General features: G+C 42.9%; 1 protein-coding gene and 1 long non-coding RNA gene across 2 annotated transcripts in view; one reads left to right on the top strand and one right to left on the bottom strand.

Annotated features, from left to right (window-relative positions):
• The window catches only part of ITIH6 (inter-alpha-trypsin inhibitor heavy chain family member 6), a 246002-nt gene that overhangs the window by 119497 nt on the left and 108164 nt on the right, over positions 1-18341 (top strand). The gene's annotated exons all lie outside the window — the stretch shown is intronic.
• On the bottom strand, positions 10729-16789 carry LOC146797158 (uncharacterized). The gene is made up of 2 exons (XR_014969692.1): positions 16704-16789; positions 10729-11034 (listed from the first exon to the last, which is right to left on the bottom strand). It is a non-coding gene; the product is annotated as an uncharacterized LOC146797158 (long non-coding RNA).

Here is an 18341-nt window from a genome sequence, read left to right as displayed (position 1 = left end):
TTTTGATCATACCGGTTTTTCCTGGCAATCCTCTAAGTTAAAATATTTAGGATTATGGTTCTCCCCGTCTATCTCCGAAACTCTTAAACACAATTTCGATTACATTACTAAGAAGCTAAAAGATTCTATTACCAAGTGGCACCCTCTTTTTCTCTCTTGGTGGGGTAGGTTAGACTCTATTAAGATGATGCTTGCTCCCGTCATTTTATATTTTCTCTCAATGATTCCTGTACACATCCCAGATTATTACTTTAAGATATTAGATCGCACTTTACTAAAATTCCTCTGGAAAGGTAAGCACCCTCGGATAGCCTTATCTACTCTCAAAAAAGATAAATTAAATGGTGGGCTTAAGTTTCCTGACTTTAAATCTTATCACCACGCATTTTCCCTAAAACAAGCCTCTTCATGGCTTTCCTCGGACCTTCCTACCTATCCTCCAATCTGGCTTAGCATCGAGAAGTTTTTCACTTCCCCCTTCGCCTTTTTGGAATCCCTTGCTTTCTCTGCGCACACTTCTTCTTTGCGTCATCCTGTTATCTCTCACACGCGAAAACTTTTAACTCCTCTCCTACCAGCCTCTTATCCCTCACTTAACTCACTTTCTCAACAACCTATTTGGCACAATAAATTACTACGTATTAAAAATCGTGCTTTCTACTGGAAGATATGGCACTCCAAGGGCTTGAAGTGGATTTCCCAACTCTTGATGGATGGTGCACCTCTATCCTTCTCAGTCCTCAAATCTAACTTTGCCCTTCCTAATTCCTGTAAGAAGCAATATGACCTTCTGCTTCCCTTTCTTCGCCAATATCTTTCATCGCTCCCACCTTCTCCAAATCTCCCTACAACTTGCTCTACATTGTTTCCATTGATAGACGCTTCCCCTTCTGCATCTTCCCTCTACAATGGTCTCTTATCTCTTGCAACGCGGTGCAAAACAAGGACTGAGCTGGCATGGGAAAAAGATTTATTACAATCCTGGTCTGTCTCTTTGTGGGATAAGCTGTGGTTAAAGATCCATAAAACTTCACGAGCGGCCAATACCACTCAGACTCTTTATTTTGTATACCAGCGTGCATTATATTCAGCCCCACAATTGGCTTCCTTTTCTTCCACCACTTCATCACACTGCTGGTCCTGCTCATGTTTAAAGGCTGACTTAAAACACATGCTATTTGATTGCCCTAACATTGCTAAATTCTGGCTCTTAGTTTGGTCTCAAATTAACAAGATATTTAACACTAAAGTTCCTTTTTCCCTCTCAAATATATTCCTTGGTTCCTTATCCCCCTCATGGCCTCAACCTTCGCCACACTGTCAGTTAATAGATTTGTTAATTGCTATAGCCTTACATCTAATCACCTTGAATTGGAAACACGCGGATAAAGTCACTTACAGAGCCTGGTGGAATGCCATCTGTTTTAATCACAGACTTGACACCAACTATGTTACCCCTATATCACTAGCAATTAAAAGGGATTTGTTATGGCTCCCTCTCACTACATATTTATCTGCTTCCCCCCCTTCGAATACTTCCATTACTGCTATTGTCAGAACATCGGACGATGTCCGCAAACCGCCTTGATTTAGTTTTGTTGTCTTTTGTTTGAATAATTTATTATTGTTTCTTGCATACTGTACTCCTCCCATTATATCACTATATGCGTTTTAGAGTTTTAAAATACATGCAATGTAATGCTTCATTTTACCTCTTTTGTTGCCCTCGATTCCTCTGAACTCTCTCCAATGAAATTCATATTGCTCCCCCCCCCCCCCCTTTTTTCTTCCTCTTTCTCCCCTTTTTATTTTCTAGGACACCGTGTTTATTGTACCCTTTATGCTTAATATCCTTTATTGTTCATATCATAACTACTCATGTTGTCTGACCGGATTTTGATTGTACATTGTATTTTCTTGCTGGTCTCAATAAACTTAAACTTAAAAAAAAAGACACTATTCTTTTCACTCTCAATAACTGAGTATATGGCAGATGGTGTTTCAGTGCTTGTTGATGGAAACTTTCATACGAGAGGGTATTGTTTCTGTCAGTTTCTTTTCTGTATAGATCTGTTTCAAAACCTGAGGTAGTTTTAGTGATTCTAACATCCAAAAAGGTTATAGTTCGTTCTTGGATCTCGTGTGTGAACTGGATCCTGTCATCAGCCTGGTTGAGTTTCACGATCAAATCATTTAGTGTCTCCTTTGTGCCATTCCATAGTATAAATATGTTGTCAATGAACCTCACAAAGAGTTTTATATGTGATTTCCATATATGATTTGACAAAATATTCTCCTCTTCAAAACGGTTCATAAAGATGTTAGCGTATGACGGCGCGGCGCAATTGCCCATTGAAGTTCTTTTTTTTTTGCAAAAACCAGTCATCCTTCCATTTAAAGTAGCTGTGGAATAAAGTGAATTAGAAAAGTTCCATCAGGAATATCTTCAATCCTTCTTCATATTCAGTGTGTAACAGTGAATGTTCCACAGCTTCTATTCCTAGTTGATGTGGAATTGAGGTGTACAATGATTTTACATCTATGGTACATAGTGATATTGTTTCATCCTCAGTGAAGGTAATTTGGTTGCTTTTATTTAAAAAAATCCGTTGTGTCTTTTATGAACGTACTCATTTTTATTACGCTGGGTTGTAAGTGTCGATCATTCGAACTTTCCTACTGGCTCATGCAGGCTTCCTCTTGTGGACACTATTGGACGAAATGGTGGTTTTATCGGATCTTTGTGTATTTTTGGTACCATATATATGGTTGGGCTTTTCAGGCTCGTTTGTATCAGGTATCTTTTTACATTCTTATTGATTATTCCTTGATCATAAGCTCTGTGAACAATTGATTGTAACACCTCCAAGTACTGTTGTGTAGGGTTCATGTCCAGTTTTATGTAAGTGTCTTGATCCAGTAAATGGGTTTCCACCTCAGTGTTGTAATGACTGGTGTTCAAGACTACTAGCGCTCCCCCTTTGTCAGCTTTTTGACAAATTATTGTAGATTTGTGAGCTATTGATTTTAAAATTCGAAATTCTTTTTGTATGAGGGTATTTCGTTTGGGTTTTTTCTGAAAGTTTAATTTGGATATGTCTTGTTTTACAAGTGAGTCAAACATGTCCAAGCTTTTATGACTTATGGGAGCCATAAAGGTACTTTTCACTTTCAGTCCCTTTAGTGGGTCTTCCTCATTCTCCACATTGTCTGTGACCATGTTTTCAAAAAAGTGTCGCAGTCTTAATTTCCTCATTAGTTTGAAAAAGCTAATGTCCAATTCTAGACCGTTGGTGTGGGTGGTGGGTACAAATGACGTTCGCTTTTGTAATGTGTTCAATTCCAGTTCAGAGAATTGATAATCTGAGATGTTTATGACTAGATTGTTGGTTGTGTTTCTTTCTTGCCCTTGTCTCTCTTCGCCGTAATTGTCCTTGTTTGCGGCTGCTCTTTTTCTTTGTCCTTGCTTTTTTCTTTTGCTCCGCCTGGGTCGTCCTGGTTGGACGGGTCTACTTCTAAAAAAGAAGATGCTCCTGATGTTGTTGGTATGTTGGACATAGTTGTAATTGTTTTTGAACTTTGTGTATTCCTTGGTTGGCTAGTGGTATCGCTTTCTGAAGAGGATGTGTCTGTATTTTGGGTACATGGTTTATTTTGTCTACGTTTGGCATATATATCGGCCCATGTGTATACCTCCCCTAACTTATAATCAATCATATCCCTTTGGATCCGTTTTGAAGAGGAGAATATTTTGTCAAATCATACATGGAAATCACACATAAAACTCTTTGTGAGGTTCGTTGATGACATATTTATACTATGGAATGGCACAAAGGAGACACTAAATGATTTGATCGCGTAACTCAACCAGGCTGATGACAGGATCCAGTTCACACACGAGCTCTGTGTGAACTGTGGAGGAGGCGGGAATTTCTTCCTCAGCACCTCCTTTCTTCAGAAGCTTTCTGCCCCCTTAAAGGGATTTTCTATAACTTGGCTTGCCTGGAATCTTTTACCTTCTAAAGTTTAAAGGGGATTTTCTGCTTTCTTCATTATTTTAACATTGAAACTTTATTGAAACTTTATTTAAGACCTTTTTGCTCTGTTTTTTTCTTCAACTAAAATTAATATTTCGCCAGAAAAGCCAGAGCGTTCTTTAAGTTTTTGATTACTGTATGTAATTTCACCATTTTAATTTGTTTACAACTATTTAATTGCTCTCTGTACTACAACATGGAGTCCAAATCGGTGTCAAACCACTCAAAGAAACAAAAACAAGCTGTTTCGCCACCACCTACGAAGTTTAGAGCTATAGATTCACAAGACAACCAATTATCAAAAATGTTCGAGGAAATTCAAGCTATTCATATAAATACTGACACAATTTGCTCAGATATTAAAAATATTCAGAGAGACATTGCCTCCCTATCTATGAAAGTAGCAGACAATGAGATTAAGATTTGTGATAATACTATCGCTATTGCGAATTTGACTCCACTTATTCCCCAGGTTGCTTCTTTCCAACGATTGTTGTTAGATTTGGAAAACAGAAATAGACAGTACAATCTACGCATATTTAATGTCCCAGAGGGAGTTGAGGGACAAAGTTCTCGTCTTTTCTTAGAAAATCTATTATCTAAACTTTTAAACATCAAATTTCCAGAATAATTTGAAATTGATAAAGCTCACAGAATCCCCTCTATTCATAAACCACATCAGGTTAAACCGCAACAAATCATATTTAAAGTTTCAGCACATCATCACCTACTTCTCATAAGGAAAGCTGCGCGAGAGATCCCTTCTTTCTTGATTGAAGGAAATAAAGTTTTAACGTTGACTCCCCTTATTAAAGGATAGTATTCTGATTTTCTTTACAGCAGGTGCACATAAGCTGGCTACTCTTGCTTTGTACCTCCGTCTCCACTGCTCTATTGATATGAGGTCTTGAAGGTTGACCTCTTTATATGTTGCATGTCTCGTTTGCTCTTTTTTATGTGGGCTACTTTTCTTTTCTTTCTCTCTTTTCTTTATCTATTTTCTATTATTCATAACGTGATACCACATAAGTTAGTTGTTGCTTCATTAAATGTCAAGGGTTTGAGGCACCCTGTTAAAAGGCGCACAATTTTAGAATATTTAAAGAAGTCTAAGGCAGATATTTGTTTTTTGCAAGAACCACATGTGGATGATAAAATGCTACATACTATGTCTAAGGGATGGGTAGTAAATATAATTTCATCTCGTGCTGCAAAACGTAGAAATGGGGTTGCTATACTTTTCTCCCGTAAAGCACAAATACAACGAATCTACCATCAAGACTCAGATGGTATATTTGTTTATGCTCAAGTTAAAATTGACAAACCTATTTTAAACTTTGTCAATATATGCGCTCCTACGTCAGATGATCCTGCTTTTTAGGTCGTATGTTTCTGCTGAAATACTAAAAGTAGGTAACTTGTCCCTTATTGTGGGAGGAGATTTTAATCTCATCAAAGATCCTTTGTTGGACCGTTCCTCTGCATTTAAATTTTGACCTAAGAAATCCTTTTTTGGTTTGAAATCATTTTTTTCTGTTACTAAGTTGGTTGACCTCTGGAGATTAGAACATCCTACAGACAAAAAATTTACTTTTTATTCTAATGCCCATTCTTCTTTCTCTAGAATTGATTATCTATTGACTTCACATAATTTATGCCATATGATTAAGGAGTATGTTATACACCCTATTACAGTTTCTGATCATGCCATTATCTCCTTTTACTTATTTATTTCTGACTCTCATATTCCCAAAAAAAGATGGAGAATGAACTCTGGCGTAGTTCTCAATCCAACTAATTCTAAAAAAACCTGCCTCAGCCATCAGTGAGTATTTCTCTACATAATAATCCATATGGGACCTCCAAAATTATTCACTGGGATGCCTTTAAAGCTTATATTTGAGAAGTTACAATTCCTATTATGGCTCATGACAATAAATCATTCTACGCCCACCTCTTCAAATTAGAAAAAAACATAGCAACTGTGGAAAGGTTAATTGCCTCTTGAGATCTGCACTATAAGTGCCAACTTCAGAAATATAGATATTAATATAATTGTATGCTTAGTAAAAGAGCAGGATTTCTTATTTCAAAAGAAAAATCTAAATTTCATTTTAACTCTAACAAATCTGGCCTACTATTAGCTAACTATATACACAGTAAGCGTGATAAACATCAAATTCCATCCATCAAAACAAGTAAGGGTACTTTATTGATAGGTGTTGAGGAAATTCTGAGAGAGTTTTTATCCTTTTACTCCTCTTTATATCATGAACCTCTCGCTCTTCAAAATGACGTCATCATTAACTTCCTTAATACTTGTCATTTACCTCACACTTTCTGACACTGATAGATTAGTCTTAGAAAATCCTATCGATAGTCAAGAAATAATCACAGCTATTAAAGCACTAAACCACAATAACACACCTGGCCCAGATGGTATTCCGGCTGAATTCTACAAATGTTTTCAAGACCAATTATTTCCTACCCTACTTTCTCTTTTCACAGACGTTGAACGCACTTCCCTGATGGCGGCTCTTTCAATGAAGCCACTATTATTGTCCTCCCCAAGCCTAATAATGATCTTACTTTAGTGTCAAATTATCGTCCCATATCTCTAATCAGGATTGTAAAATAGATGCCAAAATTTTAGCAAATAGATTATCTCCCCTTCTTTCCTCCATTATTCAACCTGACCAGACCCGCTTTATGAAGGGTAGGTTGTCAGCCCATAAGCCTTGCTTGCTTTGTCATACCTTATCTCTTGCCAAAGACATCAATTGCCCAGTTGGTGTGGTGGCCTTGGATGCGGAAAAGACATTTGATAAAGTAAACTGGCAATTTTCATTTAATACATTGGAAGTTTTTCTATTTGGTCTTACTTTTCTCATCATGATTAAAGACTGTACTCGGCACCCTCGGCTTCTGTTTTTGTTAATGGCGCTTGTTCTTCTCCATTCCGTTTATACAGATGTGCATGTCAACGGTGTCCATGGTCCCCTCTGTTATTTCTTATTGCCATAGAACCCCTCGTGTGTTCTCTGTGCATTAGTGACAAATACCCAGGTGTTGTTTTGAAGAATACTAACATAAACGTTCCTGCGTATGCTGATGATGTGTTACTATATGTAAATGATCTTCTTATCTCCTTACCTATCATTCTCAATATTATTCATAAATATGCTGCAGTTTCTGGATACCCCTTAAATATTAATAAGACAGAGTTTTTTCCCCTAAATATTTTTTGTAATTCTACAATGTTGGCAAATGCTGATATATCATGGTCTCCAAAAACACTCAAATACCTAGGCATAAATAGTATTTACTGATTCAATTAAAAGTACAATTGAAACCAATTATTCCACAATCTTAGCCAGTACCAAAGAGAAACTGGATGGATGGTCCAATCTTCATTTAAATTGATGGGGACATATTGAGGCAATTCAAATGTTTATAACTCCACACATCCTTTATTTGCTGTCAATGCTGCCCCTTTCTTTTCCCTCTACTTTTTTTGTTAAACTTTATAAATTATTTACTAAGTTTATCTGGGACTATAAGCCTGCACGCATTAGTCTTAAAACATTGCAATTGCCCAAATTTGAAGGAGGGGTTGGGCTTCCAGATTAAAAAATATATCACGTTTCATTTCTTGTGGCACCATGGTCGTTATGGTTTCATTATATTTCTTCTTCTAATTCACCCAAATGGCTCACTCTGGAGGAAAACCTTTTGACACCAAATCTATTACTTGCATTCCTTACTATGGCCAATAGTTCATTTGGCAAACAATCGCCCATTAGTCATTGGATGGTAAATTCTCTATCGCCATTGCATCTACCAAGAACGTTGCTCTTTGCTTCAATCCCAAACTCTAGCACCATAAACATATTTCATTTTGGAATTTATGGATTGTTGCTGGTATTTTCTTTGTTGCTGACATCTGTCTACGAGATACGTTTTATTCTTTTGATGATCTCCAAGCTAAATATAATTTACCTTCATTTGATTTTCCTAAATATAGGTTACTATGTAACACGGTTATTAATGCATACCCTCAACTGCTACCTATGACCCAACCTTCTAGTAGGGAGTTTTGTATTAACGTGTTCAGTCATACAGGACACATAGCCTCTAAAGTCTACAAAAACTCTCTACTCCTGCTTCCTCCTTTACACCTTTTACCCAGAAATGGCCACCATACATACATACTCAACTCTCTAGTGTGGCGTGGAAGGATATTTGGAAGTCCAAAGCTGCTAGTTATCTCCCAGCTTCCCTCACACAAACTAATGTTCATCTGCTGTACCAATGCTTTTGGTCTCCGGATAAACTATTTGAAGCTAAACTTTTAGAGACTCCAAACGGTTGCCATAGTAATACTATGATTGGAGATTTACATCATTTATTCTACAAATGTCCTGCTATCTTTCAGTTTTTGTCAGATATATGGAATATCATAACTCGGATCCTTAAAATCCAAACACCTTTATCTTTCTCTATTTTAATCTTTAAATCTTTTCTCCTTAAGTCTACATTCTCTCCTATGGATTGTAGCTTTTGGACTTCCTTATTTCTGCTACACTCAAATCCATTACTTCTAATTGGACCGATGCTACATTACTTTCAGTTAATGCTTGGTGGGAATGGATTATTTTTCTAAGACGTGGCACTTCTACATACTCATAAAGAATCACCTACTTCTAGATCTAACTTGTGGTCTGGCCTGGATTCATATATTACTGCTTGTTCCTCAATTTAGAGCATGTATTTTAGTCCTCATTCGTCACTACATGTTATTTGAAGCCCCTTTTTGTTTTTTTTGTTTTTTTTGGTTTGTTTTATCTGTTTCTTGCGATACTTATTGATTGATATAGTATTATACTTGGATGCAAATGGATGCTTTATATTCCTTGTAATTGTAATGCATTTCAATCTTTACAGTTTGGTGGTATTTTCTGTATTTTGTTTATTATACATTTAATAAAAAAATTTGAACATAAAAAAAAGAATAGCTCGGTGTGTTTATTCTTTGGTGCAGACACACTTATGTTACATGTGGGTCACTGGTTACAGTTAGAGGTGTGCGTAATTCATGTAAATTGCTTTTGCGTAATTATGTAAAATTAAATTAAATGCAAAACCACAATTTTCTGCTCTATTTTAGACGTGAGGGCACATTTCATGCTAAAAAAAAAACATAGTGTAAAAAAACAAAGAGTTGCAAACAATAGCCACTTGTGTCCTGGTCGTTCCTGTGGTCTCATGATACAATTTTGCCGTAAACACAGTGTAATTACGTCACGTGGCATAATGGGATAATGTCAGTCATTTCACACAGCAAGTATAACGTGAAATTCACAAGACTAGGGCAGTTTAAGTGGGATTCCTCCCAGCCCTGGCTGCAATCCTGGTAAACTATGAAAGGGGGCAGCGGGCGAGGCACATGCTTGGTGTCTGAATATAAGGGTTTATGCACGTGTTTCAGTACAAGATAAAATATTGTTCTAGTAACAGTATACTGCACTTTGTAACTAAAGAGTAGACAGTCTCTCTGAGTTTTCTATTCGCTCGTGATGCGCCTTTGGGCTCTACATATGCATTAAGATTGCTTTATTCGCTATTTGTTCATCGCAAACAGTAATGTGCGTTTTACACTTTTTGCGATTCCCAGTGGGTTGCCAATACACCTACCTCATTCATTTTAATGAGGTAGGTCTCAGTTTGCGACCCATTGTGAATCTCAAAAACCACGGGGATGGTGGCCTGCTGGGGTCAGCAGACCACCATATCTGTGATTGCTTTTAAATAAAGCAATGTTTTTTAAATGCAGCCCGTTTTTCTTAGAGGAAAACGCAATGTGTTTCAAACCAAAAATGAAAAGTTTCCTTTTCATTTTTTAAGAGTAGGCAGTAGTCTGTGGGAACACTGCCTGCTCTAAAAATATGTTTGTTAACCATTTTCAAAGAGGAAGTGAGTGGTCCCTCGGGGACCAATTCCCATTTGCGAATGAGTTACCACCAACTTCAAGTTAGTGGTAAAATGCGAATGTTTTACGACCTAATTTCGGGACAAAACATTTCTAATTTCCAATGCAAATTGGTATTTGGAAGGGATGCCCTAAACACGCCCATTCCAAATACTGAATCGCAAACACAAATTGCAATTACCCTAATGTGTTACCAAATCGCAATTTGTGTCTTGTACATTTGTAAAAGCATTTTTGCGGACGGAAACAGCCCAATCGGTTGTTGCAGACTGCAAAAATATTTTGTATGGCCCCATCGGTCATTGCCGACCACAAAAATGTTTCGTACATGTGGCCCTTGCTGATTGGCAGCCTCAGAAGAAGGACACTTACTGATTGTCAGCATCAGAAAAGGGAGACACTTGTTGATTGGCAGCTACAGAAGAGTGACATGTGCTGATTGGCAGCCTCAGAAGAGGGAGATGTGCTGATTGCAGCCTCAGAAGAGGAACGCACTTGCTGATTGGCAGCCTCAAAAGAGGGACACGTGCTGGTTGGCTGCCTCATAAGAGGGACACATGCTGATTGGCAGCCTCAGAAGAGGGCCCTGCACACTATCTCTCCTCCTCTGCTAAGGAAGCTGACATGGTGATGGGTGAAAAATTGTCTAGCAGTCGCGACAAAGAATTTTCAATTCTATTAAGGACACGGAGGCGAGGATTATGCTTCTCAATCTTTACTGACAATTACAGCAGCCAATAAAAAACTTTCAACTTTAAACTGGCATGACCCCGGAAGGTAAACCCCCTCCTGAGTATGCACCAATCACCATCCAGTCCAGCACATAAGTGTCATTGGAAAGTCCACAACTTCCTCTTTCTTTGCGATCAAAAACAACAATCCAACCATAACTGGAAACCAAACATGGCGTAGATCCTTGTCACCACCGAAGGTCTCTTCAACTCCCACTGAACTTCACACCGCCATCTGCGATAACTCCACTGTCTCAGGTTTGCTTGCTCTTGTCACCTGAAATGGAAACTCACACCGTAACTTCCATTTCCAACTAAAGGAAAAACACATCAACACTAAACCACTTCAAGGGCGGGTTAAATACATTATACCTTACATAATACTGTCACTGACGATGTAGCCTGGGTGGGATAATCCTTGCCTCCGTGTCCTTAATAGAATTGAAAATTCTTTGTCGCGACTGCTAGACAATTTTTCATTCTATGTCAGTCCACGGAGGCTTTGATTATGCTAGTTTAAAGTTGTTCCACCACCACCGAAGCCACATCCACAATAGGCTTATGATAAGACGTCTTAAATGTGGAATCAGCAGACCAATCCTCCACGGTCATGATGTCTTGCAACCGGGAACCGGCCCCAAAAGATTTGGAGGCCATAGCCCCTCTAACCGAATGAGCTACAAAAATGGAAGTGTCCACCCCAGCTAAACCCAGTAACCAAGTGACCCACCTGGCCAGGGTCGCAAAAGTGACCGGGCGAAAAGGTCTCTGAAGGGAAATCAACAACTGACCTAACACATCAGTCCTAAATTCCCTAGTACAGTCCTCATAAACCTTTAAACATTTGACCACACATAATTTGCTGTGATGAGGAAAACCAGGATAAGAAATACAATGCGAATGTGTTTTTGTACGTCTTGAAATCGTAAAGGAAACTCCCGAAGGAGTAAATACTCTACCTGCCAAATCCAAGGCCCGTACATCCGACACTCGTCTGCATGAGATCAGACACAACAAAAGTGTTAATTTTGCCGATAACTGCTTCCTAGACAAAGCTTCATTACCCGGCCAGCGTACCAAAAAACGCAGTACAACAGTAACGTCCCAAAGTACGTTGTACTTAGGCTGAGGAGGATTCACCAACCGAATACCTCGCACCACCTTGCAAACCAGAGGATGTTCCCCCACCGCTTTGCTCTCTACGTGCGGGTGTCCCGCCGAGATCGCTGACCTGAAGTTATTCACAGTCCTATACGCTAACCCTGATTTGGCTAGCTCCGACAAGAAATTTACTATCATATGTATGTCGGATCCCACAGGGATCACCCTGTCGTTCACCACACCAACCAACCCATCGTCTCCAAGCGGATTCGTACCGTTTGTGTGTGGAGGGTGCCCAAGCTTGTGACAAGAAAAAGAGAGTGTCCTGTGAAACTCCGGGCACTTGCCAACGACGCCTGAAAGTCTCCAAGCCATGAGGACTAACTGGTCTTGTAATACCAACGGATGTTGAAGCCCCTGAGGATCTGTGAGGATATCTGGGAATGACCGAATTCAAATCGGGGGCGCACAGGCTAGCGCCAGCGCGATCGGAAACCACGCTTGTGCCTTCCAACATGGTGAAATTAGAATAATCTCCGCCTTCTTTCTGCGGACCTGCACCAGAACCCTTGGGATCATGACAAACGGTGGAAAGGCATATACAATGCCCATCGTCCATGACTGAAGGAAGGCATCCGAGCTGACCGCTAAAGGATCTGGCCGCCAACTGAAGAATAGTGGAAGCTGTCTGTTGAGTCTGGACGCAAACAGGTCCAACACACAAGGGCCCCATTTGAGGTCCAACACCCTGAAAATCCTGGGATGCAGCTTCCAATCGCTGGCGTCCCTCAAGTACCGCGAATTCCAATCCGCTATCACATGGGTTGAACCGGGAATATATTCCGCTGTCACCACTATGCGATGGTCCAGGCAATAATGCCAGAAGTCCTTGGCGATTTCCACCAGGAGACGAGATCTGGTACCTCCAAGCCGATTTATGTAACGGACCGCAGACACATTGTCCATGCGGAGGAGAATGCAACAAGAAACCCGCTGAGGGGCCAGAGTGTGAATCGCAAATGAGCCTGCTAGAAGCTCCAAGCAATTGATGTGCAGGTTCAACTCCTCCCGGGACCACCGACCCCCTGTCTCCAGAGTCCCACAACGTGCTCCCCAGCCCCAGCGACTGGCATCCGACTGTATCACTACGTCCGGTCTGGTTGAAAAAATGGCTCTGCCATTCCAGGCATCCATATGCTCTAACCACCAATTCATCTCCGTACGAGCCTCTGTCGAAAGCACAATCTGCTGCGCGTACGAAAGACCCTTGCGCAGATGTAACATCTTCAATCTCTGTAGGGCCCTGTAATGTAAGGGTCCCGGAAATATCTCCTGAATGGAGGCTGCTAAAAGACCTACCAGGCGAGCTAGTGTCCTCAATGATATTGTCGGAGAGGCAAGGGCTCTCCTCAACTCATTCCTGATTGGCACTCTCTTTCTGAGAGGCAGAAGAAGTTGTGTTGTGATAGAATTGACCTGAAAGCCCAGCGCATTACCTGCGATGGTATCAAGATCGATTTCTCCAGATTCAGAATGAACCCTAACTCCTGCAGAAGTTGCATTGTCCATGAAAGATGTACTAATAGAAGATCTTTCGACTGCGCCATAATCAATATGTCGTCTAGATAAATGATCAGACGCACCCCCCTTTCTCTCAACCACTGTACGACCGGCCTCATCAGTTTGGTGAAACACCAAGGGGCGGACGAAAGGCCAAAGGGCATGGCGGAAAATTCGAACCATTGGTCGCGCCACAGAAACTGAAGAAAACGCCTGTGTGGTGGTAATATGGGTACCGCAAGATAGGCGTCTTTTAAGTCCAAGCGGACCAGCCAATCGTTTTCTAGAAGGATGTCCCGCAGAAGGTGTATGCCCTCCATTTTGAAATGGCGATACACGACCCATGAGTTGAACTCCCTGAGATTCTGCACCAAACGGAACCCCTGATCCTTCTTGGGGACCAAGAAAATCGTGCTTACGAAGCCCTGAGTGTGTGGGGCAGTCCCCACGATTGCTCCTTTCAGGAGCAAAGCCTCCACTTCCTTGTCGATGAAACTCTGCTCTAGTCGGGAAAAATGTAGGGGTCCGGGCACGTGAGTCTGTTTTGGAGAGTCATAAAACTCTATGCGAAAACCCTGCACTGTCTGTAAAATCCAGGGGTCGGACGTGAGATCTTGCCACCTGCGAAGGAACAATGCAATCCGACCTCCCACCATACATTCCTTGGGACTTAAGACCTTTACCTGAATAGGAACCATCTCCTGTTGAATTCTGTTGCCCTCGGTAGACTCCTCTTTGGCCTCTGCCTCTTCCTCCCCTGTTGCGGGAGGGATAGAAATGTGGCTTCTGGTTACCTCTGCCTCGTTGCTCCGCACCTCTTGAGGTCTGACTAAAACCTCAGCCGAACCCTCGACCTCGTGAGCGGCCGGCCCTGTCAAAAACACCCGTGTGAAACACTTTTTTAATGTTCGCCTGAGCCTTGTCTAATGCCGAAAACGTGGCCACGTATTTCCCCATTTCCTTAACAAATTTGTCCCCAAAAAGCATGCTGTTGGCGAGGGAACCCGGTTCTGTAGTGGCCATCTCCGCCAACTGGGAATCAATGCGCATCAAAAAGGAACGTCTCCTCTCCGTAGAGAGAGCCACATTGGCATTGCCAAGAAAGCATAAAGCCCTTTGAGCCCATTCCATGACGTCCGACGTGTCCAATGGAACATTTTGATTCTTCGCGTTGACCGCCGCTTCCAGAATTTTTGTGAGGGGTCGATAGACATCTAACAAATTGTCTTGGCACCCCCGCCAAGCCCTATCTAAACCCTTCTTAGGATCCTTCGTGAACTTTCTCATAAAAGTCGCCATATTAGGGTCTAATTCTGGCGTATCTGCCACCTTCCCAGTCAAGGAGGGCCTCGGACATTCCGATCGTAAAGTGGCCCGCACCTCTTTCTCAAAGCCTTGGCGCAAATTCATAGCCACATAATGTGCCACCTCCGGTCAAGGTACCCACTCAGTGGACAAAGGGTCAAACAACAGGTTCTTGGGCGCTTGGCTGTCATCCGCTTTGTATGCTGTGTGCTTAGACTTTTTCGCCTTCTTTTTAGGCAGCACCGATTCAACCTCGGAGTCTGAGGTAGCCGGTGTGGACGGGGAAGACTCTTCAGTAGTATAATTAGCCATGGAGCCATGATCCTTCATCACATTTCTGGCCATGCGCGCTAACACTTGGGCCGATGACTGCGTGCTCTCTGCGCGATTATGCAAAGATTTCATCTTCCTCTTACCATAATTGTGAAGGGGTTTTGTAAATGGCTTCAATGCCTTGATCAGGGCTTTATTGACAGAGCTCTGGACGTGGGTGTCCAGGGCTTCCACAAGATTCTCCTCCAACTGTTCGTCTTCTGGCTCCTCATATTCCTCAAATTGGTTGCATTCAACCCACTGTTCTTCCTCTTCGGCGTAGTACGCCATTGCTCTAAAGCAGAGAGGAGTGGAGGAGCTTTCACAAGGGGGGGAGCAGCCCAGGGGTGTCTCAGACCCTTAAAAATGCCACTAACTGCTGTATCAAACACAACCCTACTGAGGTCTGAGGCGTGAAAATCAAGGTGGAAGGAGACCCCTACAACTCCCCTAGAGGCAAGCTCTAATCTGGAAAGCGCTCCGGTCAGCGTTCAAATGAGGCCAGAGATTTATGCAGTCTTGCCGAGCGGTCACTCGTAATGCGAGAAAAACGCAGCGTCTGGGGTAACGACGAGACTGCTCTCTGCGCGCGAGGGTCTCGCGTCTGCCTCCTCCTGCTCCACCGCCCCCTATCGATACCACGCGCACCATCGATGAAAACCGACACACGCCGCAACCACACGCGAGCGAGTGAACGAGCGAGTCACCGCTATCACATTAAGCTCACAAATTGACACAAACGATAACCTGACCTCCCCCAACATTTTTTACCACAGCGACAAAAGTAATGGGAAAGGTACTTATCTGCTGCTGCAGCAGCAAAGAAAGAGGAAGTTGTGGACTTTCCAATGACACTTATGTGCTGGACTGGATGGTGATTGGTGCATACACAGGAGGGGGTTAACCTTCCGGGGTCATGCCAGTTTAAAGTTGAAAGTTTTTTATTGGCTGCTGTAATTGTCAGTAAAGATTGAGAAGCATAATCAGAGCCTCCGTGGACTGACATAGAATTCTTGTTAAAGCCCCAAATGTCAGCGCGGCATGTGATTGGCTGTGCTGTGGTCCAGCAGGAGTGCTGTGCAGAAACAGCCCCTTCCTCCTGTGCTGCACTCACTGCTGGTCACTCACAGCCTCCCCCAGGCCCTGCTGTGCCCCAGCTGCAGGCAGTGAAGACACTGAGCACAGCCCCGTCTGTGGCCCCTGTCTCGGGGTGTCCTCCTCACCCCCCTCTGTGCCACCACGGGCTGCACCTCTCATACAGCAGTGGGAAACGCTGCCCACATCTGCTCCCGGAAGAGGGATTTCCTGCCGCACCTCTGAGTCTTCGAGAGTGGAAGGAGTGACTCGGAGGAGCCTGCCCGGGGCTCCCGGCGCCTGCCTGCTGCTGCCAGACAAGGGCTGCACAGTGTGCTCCTCGGCTCCGGGGTTAACCCCTCACCTGACACAAAAACCTTTACAGACAATCCACGCAACAGAATTAAAATTAAGCAAAATAAACAGTTCCAAAAATAAACTTTGAACAATAAAAGCCTCCTCTAATACACAATCATAGCATAAATGCACAAGTTCAAGTCTGCACAGCACACGCATCTAATAGAACCAAGGACTGGCAAAGTCAATAGGCCTGGCATAAAAGTGCACACGTATGCAAACGGCATTTGTACATACCTGTGGAGGCGTATTAAAGCGAGGCCAGTTGCTTGGCCAGTGCTTGTTTATCCTGCATATGGAGCACACAGTAGGCAAACTGTGAGCCCTGTCTAAAACAGTGAAGTGTAGTGAAAAACAAACATAAACAAGCACTGTCAAAGTCAATAGGTCTTGCATTGTCTATCGACCTCTCACTTGAAATCTTTCAGTGTAGCTTTGAGATGTAAAATAGTCCGTCGTGCATTGCAGTGCAAGCAATCCACAGGAGGCGGAAGGATACACCAAACACCCAATGGAATGCGATAACAGAGAATCCCCTTTGGGCAGAGCCATGACCAATGCTATGTACATTTAAAAAATGATTGGTAATTAACAATACATGTTTTGCGGACAGCATCACTGTCAAGCCAGACCTAAAAAAAGTAATTTTATGATGAATTCTAAACAGCTGCTAAATGTAAACTATATACGTACAAAGAAGAACTGTGCACGTGCTGTCGGGCACGTGTTTTCGGGCAGGCCTACCTGTAAATGAACATTCCCAGTGACCCCGCCTCCTCTCTTGAACTGCAGCCTCGCACAACCCACAAAGGACACGTAGGTGCCAGAGGCCTGTTTAGACTGCAGAGTCCCAGCTAAAAACCCAACCCCCCCTTCCTTCCCCGGATCTTTCTGAGGCATTCAGGGGCACTGATAGGCCAGGCGTGCAAACGAATTCACCAGGCGGAGAACGAATTCACCAGCATTGCGCGGGCAATAAGGTTCCGAATTTGGATCACAACTTCCAGGTTTGCGGATCCCAAAGTTTGGGAACTCTCCTGCCCGGTATCTATTAATGTGAGTCCCTCGCTATTGACCCTGGAGGTCATCCTGGCGCTAGGGCAAGGCTGTGAAAGCCACAAGCCACAATCTGTCTGGCAGGACTCGGCTAGAGTTGGCAAATAGCCAGGCTTCCAGGCGCTATCTGAGGTGAGGTGAAGCTTGAGTCTGTTCCTCAGCTGAGCTTGAGCCTGTTCCTCAGCTGAGCTTGAGCCCTGTCTAGCGCCTTGAAGAGAAGGAACTGAGTGAAGAGCCAGAGAGGCCAATCTATGTGCTCGTCTAGGCCTGCCCGTGACTCGAGACTGAAGAAACACAGGTCCTACTCATGACCAGCTCGGTGGCGTCTACAGAGACACCACAGGGGGCCATCGGAGCAGGGTCCATCACCCTGCTTCCAGCCGCACCTCTGCCCCCTCAAGCTACACTGAGCCCAGTGGGACCTGTCTGCCGAGTCTTTTACTCATACGTTCCTCACACTTTACATTCGCTGCTTCTAACTTTGTGGTATTCAATCAATCAATCAGGGGTTTATAAAGCACGCTACTCACCCGTGAGGGTCTCAAGGCGCTGGGGGTGGGGGGGTAGGCAGCTCCGGCTCAGTCGAAGAGCAAAGTCTTGAGGTCCCTCCTGAAGATGTGCAGGTTCGGGGAGTGTCCGATGCTGACCGGGAGCTCGATCCAAGTTATGGCTGCGATGTAGGAGCAGGCCCTTCCTCCTGCTCTGCTTCTGCAGATGCGGGGGTCTGCGCTAGGACGAGGTCGGCGGATCAGAGAGTTATTTTGGGCGCCTGGAAACGGACTCTATCGTTGAGGTATTTGGGTCCGATGTTGTGGAGGG

The sequence above is a fragment of the Triturus cristatus genome, chromosome 10, assembly GCF_964204655.1.
Source record: "Triturus cristatus chromosome 10, aTriCri1.1, whole genome shotgun sequence".
Taxonomy (NCBI): domain Eukaryota; kingdom Metazoa; phylum Chordata; class Amphibia; order Caudata; family Salamandridae; genus Triturus; species Triturus cristatus.
This window is presented reverse-complemented; position numbering and strand designations above follow the sequence as displayed.